This window comes from Condylura cristata, unplaced genomic scaffold (assembly GCF_000260355.1).
Source record: "Condylura cristata isolate star-nosed mole 26May11 unplaced genomic scaffold, ConCri1.0 scaffold00031, whole genome shotgun sequence".
Lineage (NCBI taxonomy): Eukaryota > Metazoa > Chordata > Mammalia > Eulipotyphla > Talpidae > Condylura > Condylura cristata.
Window position 1 is genome coordinate 8,872,614 of NW_004567132.1, and position 9,094 is coordinate 8,881,707.

At 38.2% G+C, this 9,094-nt stretch overlaps 1 pseudogene; it reads left to right on the forward strand.

Moving 5' to 3' along the window:
- Positions 1 to 1,320: 1,320 nt before the first annotated feature.
- LOC101625653 overlaps positions 1,321 to 9,094 on the forward strand; it is a 52,641-nt pseudogene continuing 44,867 nt past the window's right edge.

Genomic DNA, 9,094 nt, shown 5'->3' on the forward strand with positions numbered 1-9,094 from the left:
GAGGACAACTTCAAAAAAATTTAAAGGCAATTGTTTCGACTTTAAAAAATTAATGACCCCATCTCTACTGGGCATCTCATTGTTTTCACTGGGTGTGGTGATTGTTTTATGTTTCCATTGCCCTGAATAGAGCAACTGCTTCACATTATAACTGATTCTGACCATTGGTTAAATACATACACACACATATATATGTATACACACACATATACATATGTATATTGACACCCTATGTGTGTGTTAATTGGCTAGGATAGAATTGCTTCAGATATTTACTGCAATAGTGCAAGGAAAGAGTCCGAGGCCTAAATATTCCTGCCTTGATAATCTCTGTCCAATGTCAAAATGCAGAGTTGTTTGAGAAAGTCCTTCCTAAGATGTGCCAGCTTTTTTGCAGCCATGTACTTTTACACTCCATTTCTGTAATGGGGTAATCAGCCCTATGACCTGACTATGCAGAAAGATCTCTCTGATCCAATAATGAGTAAAACTAGCTTCACAGGACAGACAGGAGAAAATACAAAAAAAAAAAAAAGCTAACCATTCAAAATAGAATTCAGTATTTTCATGGATTATATCAACAAAAAAAGTCTTTGAAATCACTGTCCTAAAAAAGTCTTTGAAATCACTGTCCTTTTTTACTAGAAAATCAAGGCAATATAGAGCATATAACCCAATAGTTCACAAAATCATAGGTTATCTACACTTCCTTTAAATGTCCAAATTACACTTATTTGCCCCATCCCACCCTATGGAATGGCATAAAGTTCAGTGGTTTTATTGGGGTCCCTAATTTGTGTGTTTCTGGGCAATCCTGACATTTTCCATTAAGTCTGAACTGCTTTTTGTTGGTCATCTCAGCTGGCCAACTTGCTCTGGTCTACTGCTTCCCTCTTATTAACTTTAATATTCAGCTGGGCTGCTGCTGACAACTTCATTTCAAACACATGAGCCTTTCTGTCAAAACAAGACTAGTTCTAACCATATCTGAGTGAAAAGTCCAGGACACTAGACAGTATTACAAAGTTCATGAGAACACAATTAAAACTACATATAATGGACTGTATAGTAGCCTCTCAAAAGACATATTTTAACCCCCCAGAAACTGTGAGGCTTACCTTTTTTGGAAAGGGAATTTTTATGATGTCATTTTAAGTTAGGAAATTTGAGAGGAAGCATTTATCCTAGATTATCTAAGGGTCCTAAAAGTAATCACATATATCTGTATCAAAGAAAAGGAGATTAGACTGAAATGGGGGAGAGAGCCAACATAGGGAAGAAGAGGAATGTGATTACGGAGACGGAGGTTGGAATATGACCATGGAGCAGCAGCCACAGCCAAGAAATGCCAACAGTAACCAGAAACAGAAAGAGGCAAGGTATGGACTCCTCTCTAGAGTCTTGGGAAGGAGGAATTTCAATTTTGGACATGAGACCTATGAGAGAATAAATTCCTGTTGAGAAAAGTCACCTAGCTTGTGATAACTTGTTAGAGCAGTCACAGAAACCTAATATACTAGACACTACTGATTATGGACCCATGAACTTCCACTATGTCCCTAATGGCCACCTCCATTCAGTCCTTTTGCTGTGGCCACATCATAGGGCCAACTTCTTGTAGATATTCTCCCCTTTCCATAGTAAAAAAGAAGTAGTGGGCCCTCCCTAGTGGTGCAGCGGGTTAAAGCACAGCACTAAGAAGCTGAAGCCACTTCAGCATGAGTTCGATCCCTGCCTGCCCCGGAGGTGACCACATGGCGAGGCAGACCTCTCCTGGCCCGCCCACTGCTCCCCTCAGCAGTGCACTTCGTCGGTCTGCCTGTTCTGCACCCCACTCTGTCTCTGGTGAATCCTCTCACCCTCCGCATCTCCTGCCTGTACCCCAGTTCTTTATGAATAAATAAAAAATCTTAAAAAAAAAAGTCATAGTCTAAAAATCCAACTTTGATTCTGAAGAATGGAGGCAACCCTTCTGTATTAATAATTCCACTGTTTGGATAATCTCTGTAAAGAAACAGTTCTGGCCACATTAAGAACTGCAGGAAGCAGATTATAGGAATATAAGTGCCCAAGAATGAGTATATATAGGGGTGAGGGTAAGGTGAAGAGCCAGTGGAATAAAAACAGGGAAGAAGGGGGAAAAGAAAAAATGAAATGGGAAAAGTGATGAGAGTTGCTGGAGATGATGTTTCTATCAGCCCTTTATCAACTTACATCAAGATCTAAATAACATCCTAGTAGCAGATTAGTATTTGAGTTTAGTGAATTATTCAAGTATGAATTAATACTGCAAATATTTTCTTCACTATCACTAAAAAGGACCATTTAATGACATGCATTTGACAAATCCAATTTCTTTTAGTGGAGGAAATCTAATTTTAAATTAGAAAACCTTAATATAATCTCATATTCTATTCTTTTATTTCACAGCACTTATCATTGTTAGTATATATTCATTTGCCTAAGTGTATGTAACAAATCTCCACAAATCTTAGTGTCTTGATTTATATTAAATAAATATATATTTATTTATATTTGTCAGCATATATTTTTTATTTCACAATTTCTATGGGTCTTCTGAGCACAACTTAGCAGGGTCTTCTGCTTCAGGCTGCAATCAAGGTGTCAGCTGGAGATGTCATCTCATTTGAAGACTCAATGAGGGAGGATTTACTTCCAAGTTCACTCAACTGGTTGTTGGCAGGATTCATTTCCTTGCAGACTGTTGAAGTGAGGTCTCAATTCCTTATGAGCAGTTGGCTCCTTGTCATGTGGGCTTTTCTGTACAGAATCTCCCAACATAGGAGCTAAGCAACATAGCAACAAGCAAGAATATGAGAGGCAGAGATAGTAAGAGAGAGACAGAATCCACAGTCTTCTGCAGTCTAACTGAAAACCATCACATTTGCTCTGTTTGACTCATTAGATGCATAAAGGTAAAGCTTAAGTTCCGCCCGCTCATAAAGGAAGGGACTTATACAAGGACCCAACCCCCACTTGGTTAGAATCATATCACAGTAAGTTCTGTGTCTATCCTCCCTCCTTCCTCAAATGACTTAACTTTTGGAAGCCCAGTGCATCTACTTATCCATGATTATTTTATCAGCTCCAAGTACAGTGCATGACAAAGAGTAGAACTTAAAACATGCTTATTGAAATAATGACAGAATAAATATACTTTCTATAATTATTGTTTAAATAAGACAAAATATATTTTTGTTATCATTCATCACATGTATTGCTTGAATCCTCTTTAACACATACATACATATGTTTTTTCTGTTACAATTTTCTACTGTCAACCTACATACCTATTCAAATGCAAGGGGCCTTGAAGAGAAATAGCTATACACTGATGTTATAAAGTTATATATATGAAACAAACAAAATGTTAGGTAATTAATAGAGGACAAATACAATACAATGCAAATGAATATTGCAGAGTGGATGCTGTGAGAAAGCATTGGTGACAGTCTGTGCCTTAATAGATCAATAGGATGTGGCTAAATAAAATTTAGTAAGGACAGCTTCCAGGTGGAAAAGGTAATCGAGACAGAGACAGAAGGAAATGATGTTATGTGTTACAGAAGAACAGTTGGCAAAAGAGGGTGGTGTATATGAGGAAAACTTGAAAATAAGGCAGCAGGGGTAATATAGAACCTTAAAATGATGGAATTGGAATGGAGCTTAGTGATTATAGAAACTTATCCTCTCACACTAAATGTGGGGGAATCTTGTGGCTTGCCCTCTGTGACACAGTCAATAGAAGAGTAAGAGATATTAGCTAAATTTGAACCACAGATCTTCCACCCATCAGAGGGTGATCTTAGGCAAATAGTTACTTTACTGATCTTTAGTTTCCTCATCTATAAAGCAGTAATACTAGTCTATACTCTTTGAGTATTTTCTGAAGATTTGTTAGATAATGCTACATGATCTATGTCTGTGTATATGTGTAGAAAAATATATTACAGATATGCTTATTGTGTACTCATGATCTAAGAGGAAATGTGAGGTCTCTGGATCAAAGAAGGACCATTTTTTATTCACAGAGCATCTGGGCATTGGTTTCCCAAACCCCAGCCCCCAAAGGGCAATGAGGTAAGAGCTATAATGCATGTGCATTAGGGTTGTACTACAGGAGAAGAACCACAGTATTATGAGTTGGAATTATATGAAGGCTGGTGGTATATCTGCCTATTCTCCTATCAAAAGATAGATAAAATAGAGACCTGATCTATACTCTGGAATGTAGGCAAAGATCTCCCATAGCAAATGACTTCAGGGAAAATAATCTCTAAATCTCTCTAGATCAATTTCCTAGGCATTTTTTCCATTACATCATCTTTTAACCAAGTTTGTCAGTGATCCTTGTTCAGAAAGTTCTGATAGTATGATGATGTGAAAATATTCATGAAGAATTGTATTCCAACAGTAGGTACACAAAAATATCAGTTCCTTTTACAAGCACACTAATTATACTATTCCAAATAGCCTTTGAACCTTTCCTCAGAGCCACCACTTTTACTGAAAGAACAGTGACTCACTGGCCACCTGATATCCCAAGGTGAACAGCCTCTCTATATTCTGTATTATAAGTGTGTCTATTTGGTCACTTCCTGGCTTAGAAGTCACAATACATGGGTTACCTTCTTGAGCTTCTTTCACACATATAATTTCTGCAGATAAGGACTTAGGAGACCATCTTGTGTATAGTGAGTTAATATTTTTAACTATTTACTGATAGGTTCCCTAAGCCTTTATTTCTTCTTCTCTCCCCAACATTGGCAGCTACATATTATTTCCTATTATTTTAGGACATTTTATTATAGGGGAACAATGATGCCAAGTTCTTTATGAACACTAGTTTAGGCTTGAATCAAATATGTGGAAACTACATGATCTTGAAGTTACACAACATACTCCTTCCTTCCCTATCCAAGGACTATATCTAGATCCCTGGGGCAAAATCTAAGACAGAAGTTCACATTATTGAACATTAATGTAGGTCATCTGCCAGGCTGGCCCAGGCTGAAAGGATGAAAAAGCAGAAATAGAATCCTCCATACGATGGTAATTGCAGCTTACAGATGAGACAGTTACACTATAGCAACAAAAATTTAATATTTTGCATATGGGATTACTAAGACTTGGAGTAAGAGTGAATTGTATATTATAATTATAATAATAGGCTTATATCTCATATTTTTATAAAAATATTTTGATTTATGCTCTTTTAGAACAATTGGAACTGAAAGTTCTAATTTGGTAACTGATGCCAATTTCACACACTTGAGTTTTTCATTTTTTCAACAGAAATATTTTTTCTACTAACTTAGGAAGTTGGTAGGGTATTTTTCTGTCTGTCAACACCCACAACCACCTCCAACCCAACCTGTACCGTGTGATATCTGGTAATTCCTTTAGACTGAGAAAAGATGGCTTAAGGAGACTTGAGATTATTAAATGAATATATTTGGCTATGTGCACACTGTCTCAAGGTCATGTTAAAACATAACAGATGGGGAGGTCCAGATGGAATTCCAAGTGAGAATAGAGGCCGAAGACGTAGGCTTCGGAATCATCAGTATATAAATGATCACTGAAATAAAAGCTGTATCCAATTAAGATTCAATTCCCAAACCACATTGCAGGACTAGGCCACTGCCAGCTCGTGGCACTGGGTGCTACCATCAATCTCTGCTGCAGCTGCCTCTGGACACTGGGGGTGGTATTTCCACCTTTGCCAGAAGGCTCCTTATTCTTTCACTAGCTCCCAACTCAATCTTTGTGGGTACAATTGAAATGTCTATGTCCTAGGGATGAGCCAGACTGGAAAGAGGACTATCAATATGGTCTCTACAGTAAAAGGCAGAGGACTTAAGGTAGAAGGAAGGTTAAATGTGCAGTGAGATGAAAAGATATAATAGGTGTCCACTACAAGAACAGAAATTGAGATCATGAAATAGAAGATATAGAAGTATGGAAAAAAGGAGAGATAATAACAATCACAGCAAATATTTATTGAGCCCTTATATGTTCAATATATGAAATAATTTAGTCCTCAAATAGGAAAGTTAAAAAAAAAAGGATCACATGCATTTGGGAAATGGATGTTCATTCTTAGTTGCTTTACATTTCTCAGTTGCTATTAGTTTGCAAGGAGAGTAACTAAATCAGCAATGATCACATACACAGTCCAAAGTCACCTGGGTAGGAGGAATGAACCTGAAACTTGTGTTCTTACTATGATATGATACATTCTATCCATGGACAAGACAAACCTGGAATTTTAAGAGACAGACATCTAGAGATTAAATAGAGGAAGTATAATGGGTTGAGAAGAAAAAAAATGATCAGAGAGATGGTGTTACCTTAAGGAGAGTTTTCTCTTTGTCAGAAACTCTAGGATAAGAAAATTTTGAGGACTGGTGGGTCTATCTTTTTCCTGGGGCTACTGCAACAGGTAACTTAAATAACAGAAGGGTCGCTTAAGTAACAAAAATTTATTGCACAGTTCTGGAGGCTAGACGTCTGAGCCCAAGATGTTGGCATGGTTGAATCTGAGGGAAGGATCTATTCCATGAGTCTCTCCCAACTTCCGGTACTTTGCTGGCAATATTTAGCGTTCCTTGGCTTGTAGTTACATTACCCCAATCTCTACCTTCACGTGGCATTCTTCCTGTCTTTCATATAGTTTTCATCTTTGTTTGTCTTTAAGCCCCAGGCTGTCTCCCTTTCTTTAACACCACCAGTCATGCCGAGTTAGTGCCCACCCTATTCTAGTACAAGCTCATCTTAACTAACTACAATAGCAATGACCCTAATTCTAAATAAGATGACATAATGAGATAATGGGGGTAAAATTTCAATGTATAAATTTGTGGAGGACATAATTCAATGTATGGCAGTGGCCAAATATAAAAATGCTTCAGAAAGGTCAAGAAGGATAAAGCCTGCAACAGAGATATTGTATTTGACAACAGGTGGTAACTAGAGATTTAGCAAGAACAATTTCAGTAGCATGAATGCTGGTAGACAAAGATTATAACAAAGCTGACTTGGGGGAAGTCCCTCTGAGGGAATAAGCATACATAAATTTGCATGTAAGTTTAAAGTGACAGGAAAGGTATGGCCCTTCCTAGATAGGGAATCAGCTCCCTGTGTAGTCTTTGCCAATAACCCATGGCATAAGCAGAAATTTTGTGGTTTGGTGCTGTTATTTCTATGTATCAAACCAAATCTTCAAAAATCGTGATATAATGTCAACAACTGGGTTTGGGCAGACATCTGTACATGTTGCCATAGTGATTGTCACTATGAAATTCAGGGTAGGATATTCACACTGAAGCTACTGTGTTCCAAAATGAAGACATAATTTTAGATACTAAGGACCTCTATACATATCCTTCCTGAATGTTAATGCCATTCAAATGAGTAATACAACACGTCAGATGTTCTCATTCCTTGAAGATAAAATGCCTTTCTTTCATCTGTCTGGAGATACTCTCTAAAATGCAAGTGCTCAAATAACTGCAAATTCAAATAGAGTTTTTTGAGCTGGACAGCAGGAAGGAGTTAGGATTTAGAAGGCTGATTTCAGTGCCTGCTGTGTTTTCATTTCTCTTTGCTGGGGCCAGTTGCTATTTTTCAGAAACAGAGTAGCTCTGAAAGCAAAGATGTGTGACTGAGAACGTGGAATTGGTTTCCAATGTATGTTTAAAACTCAAGTTTGAAAGAAAGGCTTTATTCTTTTTCAGACTTCCCCACTGTTTTGGTGAATTCATTTCTTACAGGATCCCCAGGCCTGAATTTTGTGCTCTCGCCTTCAAGCTGGAAATAGTTCAGTCCTCTGTGCTAATGACTGATTCTCCCAGAGTGTAACCACCTGGCTGCTGGGGGCCTTTTCAAGTTCCTGCTACAGCCAAGCTTGCTCAGTGCTGGACATTTTCCACTTCTTTCTGTTTCTACTCCACCCTTTTCATCTGCTTAATATTGTTGAGAGCCCATGCTGAGCATGTTGAAACCTTACCATGAATCCTACCCACACAAGTGTGTCCACAGTCTTCATGTTCCACAGACATTCTCTGCTGGTGATTTAAGGAAACAACACTGAGTCTTGTCAAATCCCCTCTGGTAGACTCCAACAAATCAACAGAAAAGGGAGCTTAGCTCTTCATAGTACAGATGCTATTTGTTCAAAAAAAATTACAAAGTTTATCTCTAATTGATGAAAGACGACTCAAAAAGAAACCATCTCCTAGGACATCCATAAATATATATTAAAATGGTAGGCCCTATTTTGATGATAGTGATGGTTTCAGGGGTGCATACATTAGTATAAAAATTACAAAATGTATACTTTAAAGTGCCAATAATTGTATTTTGATTATACTTCATAAAGTTCTTAACAAATATGTGGGCCCTGAGCAAACATGTTTTTTAGTGTGTTTTCACGCTGACATTGCTATATCTCAGAACTTGACTAGTGACGTTCACGCCCCCATTTCACCATGGGGTGAGGCTGGCAATGGACTTGTCCTCTAGGACAGGACAAGGCCGGCAGGAGAGTTGGGGACAGGCAAGCATTTTACACTGTAAACAAAGTGGCTGGGAAAGCCTCAATAAATAATCCAGTAACTTCTGGCTCAGTAGATGGAACACTGAAATGATGTTTTGCAAACATTTTAACAATAATGGCTAATTGCTTGCAGGTTCAGTTTTTGTTTTGTATTATTCTGCTTTTCAATGAGTGATTAGATTATGTACATCTAAAAGCAATTCAGAAACTTTCTGGTGTTTTCACCTTTTTGTTGTGTTTTCTTCTTTTCCTTCCTTCCTCCCTTCCACTCTCTCTCCTTCCCTCTTTCCTTCCCTTTCTTTTCTTTCTTAGCTACATTTAATTTATTTTTCTTTGGGTGTCTTTGGCAGGGTAGAGTGCAGCGCCCACCGCGGTCGCAGTGTGAGCAGCGATGCCTGTGAAATGGCCTAAGGTGTGGCGCGTTGGCAAGCTCGTACTCTTCGGAGTTTATGGCGGCCCGGGTCACCCTGTGTTGCAAAAAGAGCGGCCTCGGGTGCACATTCCTTGGCAACT